The following is a 16,803-nucleotide window of genomic DNA, read 5'->3' as shown; positions in this document are numbered from 1 at the left end:
GCATGCTATGCTTATTTATTTTGTCACGGTCTTTAAAGAAGATGATGTTGATTTTTAATATAAAATTAGTAATTGATTTGTTTCGTTTGCTCTATTCGACATTGTATTTAGTGTTCTTATTTCCCCTTAAAGTTACTGTATCTGTGTGTCTTAACTACCCTGCTTGGTTTTATCATGTGGTCATATTCCCAGTTTGCTCCGTTGTTTGTAAAAGTGCCAAACTGAGTTCATCAAAGGAATAGTGAATACTCCATATGACACTCATTATTTTGATTTTCAATAAATAGAGTAAATTGCATCCACAGTTTGTTCCTCATTTCACTTTGAAGTGAAACAGATAGTTTTTCCAATGATTATTCTGTCTTCTTATTGACAGTAACTGGTCTCTTACATGAATGTCAAATAATGGTTCTATTTTATAACCAAAATTGTAAATTTTTATCAAATGCAGGCATCAGGTTATTAAATTGATGATGTCTTTTATGAAAATTGGCATTGATTGAGCAATACAGCAGAGAAAGTACATACTGCCCCTATAGGAGGCAGACTAATGCATTTCCTCACCCCTAGGGTACCCACGTCCTAATCCCAGGAACCTGTGCATATATTGTGTCACATGGCAAAAGGTAATTAAAGTTGCAGGTGGAAATAAATTTGCTGAGCAGTGGACCTTACCATAAGGAGGTTATTCTAGATTATCGGGATGGGCCTAATGTTATCACTAAAAAGTAGAAGAGAAATGCAGAAAGGGAAGTTAGAAGGATGCAATGTGAGGATTCAATCTGCCTTTTTGAATTTGGAAAAGGTGGTCTTGATCCAAGGTGTGAGGGGAACCTCAAGAAGCTGGAGGAGAAAAGGGAACAAATTCTCCCCTAAGGCCTTGTAGAAAAGAACTCAGTCCTGTCAAGCCCTTGATGTTGCCAGGGGAAACCTGTCAGACTTCTGATCTACAGAGCTGTCAGACACTAAATGTGTCTTGTTTTAAGTCACTCTTTGTAGTATTTGTTACGACAGCAGTAGAAAACCAACACGGTGCCCATCTTCTGAGGGTTACCCTCCTAGCTGTCTCATAGTCCAAGCAGACTGGGTACAAATCGAGCACCTATGACCACAGACAACACTTAATTTTTAGACGGTGTATTTGGCCAAGGAAGAATATTTCCTGAGCCTCCATTACAGAAATGTTACGAGTGTGACAACCAGTCTACCGACAGGACTGCATACAGCTGTTGAGGCCAATTTTATAAAACCCCAAGCCACTTCCTTTCCAGGAAAAAAAAAAATGTTAGCTTAACATATCACATGAATCTATTTTATATACTTTGATAATTATTTTCACAATAATTTTAAATTTTACTCAAATTGTGGTAAACATACAGTTTTCCATTTTCTGCTTGACAACTTAGAGATAGGGTCCCTAGATCCATTGTTCAAAATGTTGTATATGTATATATAGATATACAGATAGATATAGATTTACATATTTAAATTATATGTATAATTTAGCCTTTTGAAGACAGGAAAAAAAGAGGCAACATTTGGGTTTAGTTTTAGAAATATATTGGCTATATTCACTTATGAATTTGCCCTACTGAATTGTAATGTGCTTTTTCTTCCTTCCATCCTCTCACAAGAACATTCTTGCTTTGCTTGCCAGCATTTGAAGAGGAATGAAAGAATTAGTTCATAAATACCTTAGGTGTGAAGCAGTAGGAAATTCCTTCCTAAAGTTGTCATGTTATCTTTCTGGCCACCTGGCCTATGTTCTGACATGAGAGAGACCAGTTTAGTTTATTTAAAGCTTGAGCACATCAGTTCTTCAAGAGAAGGCTAAGAATCTAAAGGAAGTACTTCACTGCTTCACAGACAAGTACTTCACAGACAAGAAATTACTGTGACCTTGACTACATGTTTCATTAATAGTGAGATATTTTCATTTCAAGTGTCTTTTTATATTAAAGGAGCAGGTTGTGTTGAACCTGAAACCACGGAGAGAAAACGTGACATATTTAAGGATTGTCACTTTTCATTATTGTAACTATTGAGACTATTTGGTTTATTTCCAAAATGACAATGTGGTACATATTAGAAACAGCAACCTAAAATGTGGCAAACATGTTTTAAAAAGGTTTACTTTTAAACTTTTTAAAAATATATTTTTCATCTATCAAATAAAGCACTGGCTTATGAGTAATTATTTTAATTTTTCTCATTTATCTGTCTCCTCTCCCTTAAAGAAGCACCGCTAACCAACTTCATAATGGATTAGTATATTGCTTCCTGCTGCATTAAAATGTGGCATGTGGCATGGAATCGACAAATTTAAAATTCTTACAAAATGGGGATAATACAAGCAAGAGTCAACACACATAATTCTTACCATGAGAAGGCACTGTTTTAAGCATTGTTTATGTACTAATTCACTTAATTGTCACAAGAGGTCGGAATATCATGCTTGCATTTTACACAAGACAGGTGAAGTAACTTAACCAGAGTCACATAGTGGATCTGGTAAACATAACAATCTTGCTAATAGAGAAATTTTCTTTTTTGTGCTTTTACCAAAGCTTATATTAAAATTAGTTTAGCTCTTTGGTTGCAAATAACAGAATAAATTCAAGAAAGAAAAGGCAGAGCAGTAAAAAATACATATATTTTAAGGGCATAGTAGCATCTCATGGAACACAAGGATAGGAGGTCCTAAAAAAGACATTGGAACCATGCAATAAGAAGCACTGAGAATCTTTATTTCCACCTTTCATTTCTTATCTTTCTCTTCTGCTGCTTTAGTCTGTCTTCTCTATAGACTAGTCTTTTCTGTTCCCTTATCTTCATGGTCCATAGAAGCTAGCCACCATAACTCTCATGACCTGTCTCTTCATTCCATGACCAATCCATATGAAGCTTGTCCTAATTATATATTCTTATGCTAAGAAATTATATTGGTCAAACTTGGCTTAGGTACCCATCTCTGTCAAAACAGTTCTACTGTTAATAACTTCATTTTGAAATACCTTGAATATAAGAAGTAGAAGAGAGGCAATTGACTAGAAAATTCCATAATTTACATTGGAATCTTCCAATGTAAACTAATATATTTTAATATGCTAATGTATAAATTATATATTGTTAATTCAAGCTCATGTGATACCAACGAGAGGCTGATGGTCTCTTTCTATGCAAATTATATGACTAGACAAAAGAACATCAAAACTAGAATAAGAAGCTGTTCTTTGGCTTCCAACTCCCCTCTAACAAACACACACAAAGGCTTTCCACAGAGAAACTCAATAATATGAAGAATATTTATATTGATTATATTAAATTGATATACACTTGATTGATACACATTTTTGTAATACAATTCGGCAAAAAATATCGCTAAGTGTGAACAAGCAATTCATTAAAATCCCATGATTCTTTATTCTCTGTTCTTTGGTTATATGGAAATTCTTGATTTTTTTAAAAAATGAATTCCATTACATATATATGATAAAAAATAAGCAGGTGTAATTGGAACAGACAAGTTATGGTACTTCCTTCTACACAAGTATCATAAATATTTGAACAGTATCTTCCTGACTGGATACTATTGGAAGCTTACTATGAAAGAACTAAATTCTGCTAAAACATTAATCTTATGGATTTGGGGGCTTGCAACACACTCTAGAAGACTCTCAGTGGCCAAAAATAGTACTAAGCTTATGGGAATGGTAGGGTTCTCTGTGGGGTGGAGGGATTAATTGTGTCAGTACCAGCAGGAGATAAGACCATGGCCATGGGATGGTCCCATGTCAGCAGAAGGAAATGAAAGTTCTCTCCGAGGGAAAGCATCATTAATTTAGGCACCAGGTTTCCACAGTCAAATATCACACACACACACACACACACACACACACACACACACACAGTCACCACTAACAAGAATCTGTGGGACAAAAAAGCCACAACAGATTTAGACTCTCATGGACTTCAATGTTGACATTTCAAGAAATGAATATAAATTAACTTTAAACTCTATGAGGAGGAAAAGGTAGAATAATGAAAGTGAGCCAGCAACAAGTAAATAAGGGGGGAAAAAACCCACAAAGTACTATATGGATATTATTTTTTTAAAAAATGAAAAATAAGTAAAATGAAACAATACATTGTTTAAGCGTAAACGTGATAAAATATAAATAAAAGGGCTTACCTGGTGGCGCAGTGGTTGAGAGTCCGCCTGCCGATGCAGAGGACACGGGTTCGTGCCCCGGTCCGGGAGGATCCCACATGCCGCGGAGCGGCTAGGCCCGTGAGCCATGGCCGCTGAACCTGTGCGTCCGGAGCCTGTGCTCTGCAATGGGAGAGGCCACAGCAGTGAGAGGCCCACGTACCACAAAAAAAAAAAATATATATATATATATATATGTATATATATATATATATATAGGCCAAGGATGATAAGTTTAAAATTCAGGTTGTTATTACCTCTTGACTGGGAAGGGGGGCTATCAGGGATTTGGAATCCTGAAAGAGGAAAAGTGTTACATGGAGAGTGATAGGGTTCTTTGTAGTAAGTTGCAGTTCTTAAATTGTAGGTTCTCAGGTACTCTTTTATGCTTCAAAACGTATATGCATGCCACAAGTATTTGTATATATATCAAATATTTAAAAATAATAAATAAAACTCTTAAAAAGGAATATATTAATTATATAGGCTAATATAAAATTAAATACTGTTTTATAAACTAACTTTAAACTTTGTACTTTAGATTACACAGGATCACAAGGTCTCAATGGGTATCTCCCGGGGAGCCATATATTCCTGAAGGTCCTGAAAATTTCTCTTTTTTCTTCTCCCACTCTTCCTCCTCCCTCTCCTCCTTCTCCTTGGTGGTTACCATGAGAAAAATTTAAATGTCTGCATTTACTTCAATTTTAAGTTTAAACAATGTAGTATATTCTGCATTATTTCAACAGTTACCTTAGAGCTAAATAGTTAATTACAACTATATTGGCACCATTACAGAATGAATTCAGTAAGTGGATTTATTTTATGATTTGTTAAGTCAATGAATCATTTTACTTTTTAATGGTTTCAGGTTAATGAGAAAGAATGGAGGCCGAGGAAAAAATAAAATATTCGTGCTAAGACAAGGTCAAGGGATCTCATGGTATAATCATTTTAGAGTAGTTTGAATAATAACACTAAAATTGATTCCAGAATGGAATCATCACATACCTAAAACTAGAATAAGTATGTGGAATTCAAAAAACCCATGTTAGTGTGGCAAAATTGTTCTTGTATTTTAAGAGATGATTTAGTTTCAGCAAAGCATTATCTGCCACATTACATCAATTTATTATCTAATTCCTCAATATTTAATGTACTTTAAATTTAGTAATATTTTTGGTTTTGTAGTTGTGTAAATAGTATAATAGTTTCTTACTAGTTTCGTGTTTGTGTATACTTAATTGACTTTATGATTAAATAATTTGTCATCACTGAAAGACTTTTTTAAAAATTAAACGTATGAGTAGTTTAACATGGTTGAGATCACCAGATTAAATCTGGAAAAGCTCTGTTAATTTTCAAGAGTGGTGTATTTCTGTTGACTTCTCATTTCAAAATCTGAGGGACTTATAATTAATAGAATAAAAATGCCCAGCTCAAATTCCCATTATAACATACTAAAAGGAAATTAAGCCAATACTATTAGGTAGCGGGCAAGAAGCAAAACATGTTTTATGCTCCTACATTGAACATCGTATAATGTCACTTGTTAAATTTTTTATAAGAAAATTTGGGAGATGTTATATGAACTTCTCATTAGAAAGGTATTATAACTAGTTCTGTAAAATATGACTAATATTTTATATTCTTGCACAGCATTCCAGCTCACTGCATTTAGCCTGTCACATTCAAGATATTCACGTTTATTTTGATGAATTGATGAATGAATGAACAAATGAACAAATAAGTGAACAAATCCTGCAGGAATCTATTTTATATCTTCAACATCATTCTCTTTCAACAGAAGATGTATTCCAGGATACTAACTGTCAGAAACTGATTGTCTCTTTTGGTCTATGGCCTGATTCTTTCATGCTTCCTTTAATCTCTTCCTGTTTTCTTGCTCACATGCTTCTTATAAGTGCATCTAGATATAATTAAGTATCTAAGATGCTTTCTGAAGCCAGTGTCATTTCACTATTATATAATAAAGACTTTAAGCAGAACAGCTTAAGTTTGACTCTAATGTGCAGTAGATATGACATTCCAAAGATGAATCACCATTTGAAGAATCTACAAAGAAAATTTAAAATAATTAAAATAAGTTGATCTTAGTGTTTTGAATCCTCTCACCTCAAGTATATAAGAGATGAAGAGAAAGAAAGGAGAGAGGGTTTGGGGGGAGAAGATATTGGGAGGAAAATATTTTTGAATAAACATGTGATGTGATATTCTCTACCTCCCCTCCTCCAGGTAGGATGTGATATTCCTTCCCTCCCCTTCTCCCTCTCTCTGCTTAAACATTCATGTGGGGCACAGGCTCTCACAGGGATCTATAGAAAGCTTGATACGTTACGCCTTCATTTGGGAGGCAGGGTGGACTAGGGTCTGACTCTCACCTTGGAACTCTTGCAAAAGAAAAAGGACTTAATAACTCTTCGGAGAGTGTTGCTATTTTGGGGTCGACCTACATACACTCCCTGGATACGTCCTAACAATAGATGAATGCCTGTAGAGTTCTCTCCTAGCTGATGTGAACTGCGTAGAGAGCAAGCCATCCTGACTTCTGTCCAAGAGCGCCACCTGGAGTCATGGAGGGAATGAAGCAGCAAGAAGCTGAAGATGCATATTCAGAGCTCAGGAAAGAGTGGCAAAGGGCCACCTAGAACAAAGTCAAGAGACAGGCACGGGGGAGAGAGGTGGCCTGCAGAGAATGTCAGAAGAACTCAGAAAAGAAACCCTTGCAAAATATGTCAGGAAATTAGAGCTGAATGATGGTTATAGTAAGATCTGTCCTTACCTTGAAAACAGCATCTAGAAAAGAGGGCAGGGAAGGAGTTGTTTGTGAGAGAAGGTTAGATGAATAAATAGAAAAGCCAACTATACCATTTTTAATCTTGAAGGCATCCAGCCTGAAAAAGGCTGGTGTTAATATAAAGTCCTAAAAGTATGCTATTAAATCAAAATTCCTCGTGGTGATGAATATCTTGGACTAAACATTCTAATTACTGAATTGTGTCTGTGAATAACAATTTAAAGTATCCCTAGAAGAAATTTTATCTAAGAGTGGGCAGGAGAACCCTGGTAATTACCACACTAGGTATATTTTAAAGGGGCAATGGGTGATCAAAGTAAATTTGCATTTTGGATACATCAGAAAGAGTTGTCCAACCTCCAGGTTACATAAGAAAATGTAAAACTTTTCTTAAAAAGCTAATTCAGTTCTCTAAACTGTCAAAATAAGGGACTGTGTTCTTTGACAAGGTTGCATTTGGTTTTATTTCTATTTCCTCTATTTCTTTTGGATTTATTGCCCAAATTCTGTGTCTCGACCAAAGCTGAGAGTGAGGGCAAATATCACTATCACAAAAATTCTGTTTCTAAGAATAAATAGGAAATTTTAACAAACATTTGTTATTATCACAACTTAACTTTTAAACATTTTAACAGTTAAGTATTGAAAGCTTAATGTTATAGCAAAGAACAGCAACTTCCTCACTGTCACCTGCCAGATTCCTGTTGTAGACACTGCAATGCACTTTTGAAATATTAGACGCTCATTTTCAGCTAAGGTCAGGGAGAAGCAAGTTTTTTTTTTCTTTCCTCCTTTATAGTGAGTGTCTGAGGTTGTCTTATCTTTTCTTTAACTTACGGATTTGGAGATATCTTCCATGGTGAGATGCAGTTTAATTTAAGCAATCTGACAAGTTAAAACTTCATACACTGCTTGCAGAAGAGGCCATCTGAATACGTTTCCAAACAGAGTTAAGGCTGTCACTTTCAGTTGTTTGCTTTAGATTTCTTTTATATTTGCTCCACTTGCTGCTTTAAAAAATCATCTGAGGGGGCTTCCCTGGTGGTGCAGTGGTTGAGAGTCCGCCTGCCGATGCAGGGGACACGGGTTCGTGCCCCGGTCCGGGAAGATCCCACATGCCGCGGAGTGGTTGGGCCGGCGAGCCATGGCCGCTGAGCCTGCGTGTCTGGAGCCTGTGCTCCGCAACGGGAGAGACCACAAGTGAGAGGCCCACATACCGCAAAAAAAAAAAAAAAAATCACCTGAGCGCTCAGTCATAGGTGTATAAATTTGGCAATGGTGCCATTTAATTGTTTATCAGGAAAACAAAATCATCTGGATTTTCATCTGTTTCTGCTTTCATTGCACACCCATTAAATTTAACATCTTTGCTACAAGAGATATAGATGAGGTCTTTACAATAGGTCTCATGAAAGAAGTGCACATATTTTGGAGATAGATCAGTATCATATTTCATCAGCAGCTACCAGCAGTTGAATGACTTCTTGTATAAGTGTGCATCAGTTATTATTGAGCTCTGCTGTGTTAGTATTGCTGTTTGCAAAGTAACATATTTAAGATTTCTATTGCTCAAGCAGCCTTTTCACACTGTAATAGCAGCTATTACATCTTATTTGAACATTTTGTGTAAACATGACAAGATACTTACAAAATGTTTTCCATGTCATTAGGTTTACTTAGGGCTAAGGAATATGAGGAAGATAGATTGGTTACCAGCTGGCTTACAAACAGTATTTTTACTTTCTCTTTTGCTGTGATATAATTGTTTTATGAACACATAACTGCAGCATGTAAACAAAACAACATATATGCTTTTGATACTTGGATTTATCTTTATCATATTTATCTCATTGTGACAGGAAACTGATTTTCCATTCTATAAATTTTTTTTCAATCATATTGCCATGTTGTTAGTTGAGTAACATCCTGAAATCTCTCATCAAGCAAGTAAACAGAAACTCAAGTTAATCGTAAATTGATGACACTTTCTACATAAAAATTCATTCTACATTTCATAATATCTGATGTGTTATACATTTAAATAGCACAGTTTATTATATAAATAACGTTAGGTAAGAATTTTTGTGCTACTGCAGTAATTTGAAGAAAATATCGTGGTAGCACAGGGGAACCAGGAACAAAAAATGCACTGGTGATGGAAAACTTTTGAGGGAGGAGATATTTTAATTTGGTCAAAAAGAATTAGTAAGAGTTGTACAGACTAAAAGCTATAAAATGACTTGGCTCTGCCCTTCCTCCCTCTTTCCCTCCTTTTTTTCCCTTCATTCTTTTTATAAACTGTACCATTGGTTTGGGTTTTCCAAAGTTTCCAGATGTCTATGAATAACTAGGGATTATTCCTCCATGATAGGAGTATGTGTTATGAATATCAGGCATAGTGTCTCAAAAAGAACATTGAGTATTCTCATTTCTTTTCGTGGACTGTTTGTAAAAGAATCGATTTAAAAAAATTTTACTATACATGGTTATTTATGTTTCACGATTAAAATGATCGTCTCTGGTGACTGTCAAATTGTGTCCAAATCCTGGTCTCACTACATATCAGTTACGTGATTTTATGCTATTTTCATTTTGTTAACAGTGGAAAATAATGGCATTTACTTGATAGAGTTATTGTGAAGCTAGCCCTCGTCCCTGCTGTCGTGAAGAAGCAGGAGGCCAAGAAGGTGGTAAATCCCCTGTTCGAGGGAAGGCCCAAGAATTTTGTCACTGGGCAGGACTTCCAACCCAAAAGGCACTTCACCTATTTGTGAAATGGCCAAGCTGCATTGAACTGCAGTGGCAAAGGGCTGTCCTCTATAAGCACTTGAAAGTGCCTCCTGCAGTTAACCAGTTCACCCAGTTAACCAACCCTTGGACAGCCAAACAGCTACAGAGCTGCTAAAGCTGGCCCACAAGTACGTATCAGACAGAAAGCAAGAGATTGTTGACTCCACCTAAGAAAAAAGCTGCCAGCAAAGGGGATGTCCCCACGAAGAGGCCACCTGTTCTTCAAGCAGGGGTTCATGCTGCCCCCACCTTGGTGGAGAACAAGAAGGCTCAACTGGTAGTGACTGCACATGATTTGGGTCCCGTTGGGCTGGTTATCTTCTTCCCCGTCCTGTATCTTAAAGTGGGCGTTTCCTACTGCGTTATCAAGGGGAAGGCCAGGCTGGGGCATCTAGTCCACAGCAAGACCTATCACCATCACCTTCACACAAGTTAACTGAGAAGACAAAGGATCTCTGGCTAAGCAGGTAGAAGCTATCAGGACCAGTTACAGTGACAGATATGATAAGGTCCGCTGTCACTGGGGGAGGCCATGTCCTGGATCTGAAATTGGTGGCTCGCATTGCCAAGCTGGAAAAGGCAAAAGGCAAGGAACTGGCCACCAAAATGGGCTTAATGTATACTGTTGAGTTTTCTGTACATAAAATACAAATTCTCCTTCAGCCAATATTGATTGAGGAAAAAAAGAAAAAAAAAAAAAACTAGCATAGAGTATTTCCATTACATATGGCTTACACATGTTAAAATAATCCATTGATTTCTTTTATACATTTATTTGTTTGTTTGTTTTTGGCTGCGTTGGGTCTTTGTTGCTGCGCGCGCGCTTTCTCTAGTTGCGGCGAGCAGGGGCTACTCTTTGTTGTGGTGTGTAGGCTTCTCATTGCGGTGACTTCTCTTGTTGCAGAGCACAGGTCTAGGTGCATGGGCTTCAGTAGTTGTGGCTCATGGGCTCTAGAGCACAGGCTCAGTAGTTGTGGTGCACTGGCTTAGTTGCTCCGTGGCATGTGGGATCTTCCCGGACCAGGGCTTGAACCCATGTCCCCTGCATTGGCAGGCAGATTCTTAACCACTGCGCCACCAGGGAAGTCCCAAAAAAGAATCAATTGATAGCTAACTTTGGTGTATATGCTATTTTTGATATTCACTTCCCTGGTTCTTCATTTTAGATCAAGAATTATACCCTTCTCCTTTTTATCTTTCTCACATGTTCTTTTTTTTTTTTTAAGACTTTAAAAAATAAATAAATTTATTTATTTAGTTTAGTTTTGGCTGTGTTGGGTCTTCATTGCTGCATGTGGGCTTTCTCTAGTTGCAGAGAGCAGGGGCTACTTTTCGTTGCGGTGCGCAGGCTTCTCTTGTTGTGGTGGCTTCTCTTGTGGAGCACCGGCTCTAGGCGCACAGGCTTCTGTAGTTGTGGCTCGTGGGCTCTAGAGCGCAGGCTCAGTAGTTGTGGCCCACGGGCAGTAGTTGCTCCATGACATGTGGGATCTTCCCGGACCAGGGCTCAAACCCATGTCCCCTGCATTGGCAGGTGGATTCCTAACCACTGTGCCACTAGGGAAGTCCTCTCACATATTCTTTACAAAAGCTTACACTGTGCTTTTCAATATCATTTCAAGAAAGTACTTATTTCTCAACAGTCATTCAGTATGCAGAGATGCAGTAGACTCTTGACTCTAAACCTGTAATTTGTCTGCATTTTAAAAATACCAGAGGCTAATATTTTTCCTTTCAATAAAACCAATGTCACCTTGTTTTTCTGTAGAACCATTAAAAGGTCTCTATCAGCATCTTTACCAAAGATGCTTCCCTGTCCTTGTAATTCGTGCTTCAAATACTTTGCTGATTGTGCGTTCACTCAGATGATATTTTGAGTCCCATTTATAGTAGATCTTTGACTGTCCTTTAAACTAGGTGTAAATCTGTTTTGCCCCTAAACGTAAAACATTTGGGAAATGTTAATCCCAAGCATTCCTTGTCACTGTTCTCTTTCACACTTCCATTGCATTGTGCCTTTAGAAACGGGAAGAGTTGAATGTGTGTGTGTATGTGTATACATATATATATATATATGATTGTAGATAAATCAACTCTACAGGTTTTTAAGAAATTTATATTTAATGAGAAAGAGAAAGAAAGAGACAAAAAATTAGTTCAAGAAGCTCATACCATTACATGTCATGCTGTAGAGTGGTGATACATGCTATGGGGATATAGGAAGCAGAGAGGAGAATAAGTAGTGACAGAGAGTTGCTGTTTTTTGCTAGAACTGACAAAGTACTCCTCTCAGATAAAGTCACTTTTAAATAAAACCTTGATGAAAAGGAGGGGATAGCTATGTGACTGTTTGAGGCTCCAGCATTCCAGGTAGAGGGAACAACAAGTACAAGTCCTTGAGGTAGGAGCATGATTAGGAGAGTGTTCAAAACATATAAGGAGAGGGCTTCCCTGGTGGCGCAGTGGTTGAGAGTCTGCCTGCTGATGCAGAGGACACGGGTTCGTGCCCCGGTCCGGGAAGATCCCACATGCCGTGGAGCGGCTGGGCCCGTGAGCCATGGCCGCTGAGCCTGCGCGTCCGGAGCCTGTGCTCCGCAACGGGAGAGGCCACAACAGTGAGAGGCCCGTGTACCGCAAAAAAAAAAAAAAAAAGAAAAAGAAAAAAAAAATACAAGGAGAATAATACGGCTGGAACTTAGTAACTAATAAAGATGATAGCAGTTTAAGTCTTAATGTCAGCCAGGGAGAGAAGGTGTGAGAGACAGTTCTTCCTGAATGTATTGAATTGAGCACTTCTGCTTTTGACAAATGTGTGTGTGTATATATAAAATAGGGGATTGGAATATGACACCCCAAAATATGCCCCTTATTTTGAGCTAAAAGCATTTGAAGTTCAACAGAGGGAAAAGAAGCTTTCCCAGAGTTTCCCTTATCTGACTAAACCTTTGAGGTATGAGGATTGCCATATATCCCCTCTCTTGGGAAGTTTCAAGACCACAGTGAAGAGGAAAAGTTGGCACTGAAATGGACCGGCATAAACATTACTCCATTAATTTCCCCCATACGTTTGCCTTCCCACAGTTTGCCACATTGGAAGCCTAAAGTCTTTTCTTTTGTCTGTCACTTCTATACACATTTATCGTTAACATTCTAGATAAGCTAAATTTCTAACCATTCCTTTAAGTTACTCATCACTGAGTTTCTCCTGCAAGGATGCACACTACACACTCTAGTAAACTCCATTTGTTTTTTCTCTTGTTAATCTGTCTTTTGTCAGTCTAATTCACAGGTCCCAGCTAGAGAAACTAGGAGGGTGGAGGAAAAAGTTTTTTTTTTTCCCTTCTCTACATTTTTTACCATCTTTAAATGAAAACCATAGATTGTTTAACCAATGTATGCATAGTGTTTTTAAAGGTAATATACTATCCTAACAGTAATATGAAGGAAAAATAAAAATAAAGTAACCTATAAAAGTATGCATTTCAATACAAAGGCACAACTATACTTTATGACACAATAAAGCTGCTAGATGCTTGCCCTCATATGTAGAATTACTGTGACCCTTGCAGCTATGCCTGTAGTCTGTATTGGCAACTCAGCACTACAGACACTTTGGGTTACGGCTTTCTGATTGCTCAAAAAAGTGAACAATGCTTGCTTGGCAAAGTTTTGATGAAAACACAGTCCTAACTTCACCTGATTTGCATAATTTTTGTCTTCTCTGAATAGGAAAGTAATTTACATTTAAAGTGGTGTTTGAGTCTAAGCCAGACAATAAAAAATACTGAAACATGCAGGGCAATTCTTTGTTGTGTGGTATTGTCTTTGAATTTCAGAACTCCTGCTCTCTCGCCTTACCAAATACAGTGTGTCATAGTCAGTAGGATAAACAAAGCACTTGGAAAAATTTCCAAAATTCTCCCTTGCATCTTGAGAAAGATCTTAGTTTTAGTCTATTCTAAGTGTAATGGGAAACTGTTGCAGTGTTTTTTTTTTTTAACATCTTTATTGGAGTATAATTGCTTTACAATGCTGTGTTAGTTTCTGCTTTATAACAAAGTGAATCAGTTATAGATATGTTCCCATATCTCTTCCCTCTTGCATCTCGCTCCCTCCCACCCTCCCTATCCCACCCCTCTAGGTGGTCACGAACCAACGAGCTGATCTCCCTGTGCTATGCGGCTGCTTCCCACTAGCTATCTATTTTACATTTGGTAGTGTATATATGTCCATGCCACTCTTTCACTTTGTCACAGCTTACCCTTCCCCCTTCCCATATCCTCAAGTCCATGTTCTAGTAGGTCAGTGTCTTTATTCCCATCTTACCCCTAGGATCTTCATGACCTTTTTTTTTTTTTCCTTAGATTCCATATATATATGTTAGCATACGGTATTTGTTTTTCTCTTTCTGACTTACTTCACTCTGTATGACAGACTGTAGGTCCATCTACCTCACTACAAATAACTCAATTTCATTTCTTTTTATGGCTGAGTAATATTCCATTGTATATATGTGCCACAAGCAATCTTTAGAATGAAAAATGGAGCTAGAGGAATCAGGCTCCCTGACTTCAGACTATACTACAAAGCTACAGTAATGAAGACAGTATGGTACTGGCACAAAAACAGAAGTATAGATCAATGGAACAGGATAGAAAGCCCAGAGATAAACCCACGCATATATGGTCACCTTATCTTTGATAAAGGAGTCAAGAATATACAGTGGAGAAAAGAGAGCCTCTTCAATAAGTGGTGCTGGGAAAACTGGACAGCTACATGTAAAAGTATGAAATTAGAACACTCCCTAACACCATACACAAAAATAAACTCAAAATGGATTAAAGACCTAAATGTAAGGCCAGACACTATCAAACCTTTAGAGGAAAACATAGGCAGAATACTCTATGACATAAATCACAGCAAGATCCTTTTTGACCCACCTCCTAAAGAAGTGGAAATAAAACCAAAAATAAACAAATGGGACCTAATGAAACTTCAAAGCTTTTGCACAGCAAAGGAAACCATAAACCAGACCAAAAGACAACCCTCAGAATGGGAGAAATTATTTGTAAATGAAGCAACTGACAAAGGATTAATCTCCAAAATTTACAAGCAGCTCATGCAGCTCAATAACAAAAAAACAAACAACCCAATTCAAAAATGGGCAGAAGACCTAAATAGACATTTCTCCAAAGAAGATATACAGATTGCCAACAAACACATAAAAGAATGCTCAACATCATTAATCATTAGAGAAATGCAAATCAAAACTACAATGAGATATCATCTCACACCAGTCAGAATGGCCATCATCAAAAAATCTAGAAACAATAAATGCTGGGGAGGGTGTGGAGAAAAGGGAACCCTCTTGCACTGTTGGTGGGAATGTAAATTGATACAGCCACTGTGCAGAACAGTATGGAGGTTCCTTAAAAAACTACAAATAGAACTACCATATGACCCAGCAATCCCACTACTGGGCATATACCCTGAGAAAACCATAATTCAAAAAGAGTCATGTACCAAAATGTTCATTGCAGCTCTATTTACAATAGCCCGGAGATGGAAACAACCTAAGTGTCTATCAACAGATGAATGTTGTAGTCTTTTGAAGAAAAATGACATGATCAGATTTATATTTTAGATGAATCATTCTGTTGATTAAATGTTAAGCTTTAGGACATGAGAATTAAAAATTACAAACCAATGGAATATTTTATATACTTTTTGTTTGTTTGTTTTGTTTTTCTTTTTATTTTACCCTCAATATTTCAGAATAAGATATTTTAGGGAAAATACTGAATTCATTTAAAACAAAAACATTTTACCAATTGTTCTGTTTATAATACCTAGTTATCAAATTTAAATATTATTGTAGGGAACTTCAGTTTGACAAAGTTCAAGGATGGAGACAGTTAGGAAAACAGTCCAAAACTGCAGATTTGGAATTGTTATTCTTGAGTTCTAATAGTGTCTGTATTATTAACTGCTATGTGAAAGTGGGCAGCAGCTTCTCCACACTTATAGATATAAATCTAAAATTGTGTTCTACCTCTTAATGACACCACATTATAATTAACAGTATATTTGGGAGGTAAGTAATTTCCTTTTTCATTGCAAGAAAATACATAATCCAGCAATGAACCAAAATAATGGGGATCATTTTGGCTTAAAAATGACTTTCTGTTTATCCTTCTCTCTCTGACTGCTTATATCTCCTGATACAAGCTTTTCCACACCATAATTCATCCTGACCAGGGTAGCCAGGAAGACTACTCAAATCAAAGAGATATGTGGTCCCAATGGAGACAGCACTTCTCTCTGAACCTAATATCATACTCGGTTGATTCAGAAAACGGTGTTTAAGAGAGGTGTTTTTTTCCTAGGCCCAATTCATCAAATATATCAGAAAACTTTTCACACTAAAAACCTGTGCTTAGCAATAAATCACTCAATAGTATCTTAAGAGAGGAAAAGAAACGCTGCATTAGTTGTTTCAGCAGTTAAATCAGTCAGGAAGGACACACCAGTTGAGGAATTTTAACAGTCAAATCTTATTTATGAACAATCTGCTAAGGTCACCATCAAGTTTATCATTAATGCTGTATATGAAAGCATTTGATTTGATGTTAATGTCCAAATATTAACATATAGTATGAAGATTAGTAAAAATGTGGGTCCAGGATCAAACAGCAATCGAATATAGTGTTAGGGGATGTGTGGTATTTCGTTTAAAAGTGGGGACTTTGGAGGTTGGCTATCTGGGTTTAAATGTTAGCTCTACCACTAACCAGGTGTGTTACCTCAAGCAAGTTATTTTTCTTTACTAAACCTCAATTTGCCTCTCTGTAAAGGGATTTCTAACTACATGTTTGTTGTGAGAACAAGATAACCCATGCACTTAAAATATATTTGGTGAACAGGAACTCATAGATAAAGATTTGGCACTACTGCTATAATTTAGAAGATTAGGTGTACTAGATATTTA

General features: G+C 37.0%; 1 pseudogene; it reads left to right on the top strand.

The window, feature by feature from the left end:
* Positions 1–739: 739 nt before the first annotated feature.
* On the top strand, positions 740–15,874 carry LOC115845606 (large ribosomal subunit protein eL8-like; annotated as a pseudogene).
* Positions 15,875–16,803: the final 929 nt, after the last annotated feature.

The sequence above is a fragment of the Globicephala melas genome, chromosome 3 (assembly GCF_963455315.2).
Source record: "Globicephala melas chromosome 3, mGloMel1.2, whole genome shotgun sequence".
NCBI classification, from domain to species: Eukaryota; Metazoa; Chordata; class Mammalia; order Artiodactyla; family Delphinidae; genus Globicephala; species Globicephala melas.
The sequence above is the reverse complement of the archived record's forward strand: the minus strand, read 5'-3'. Positions and strand labels throughout refer to the sequence as shown.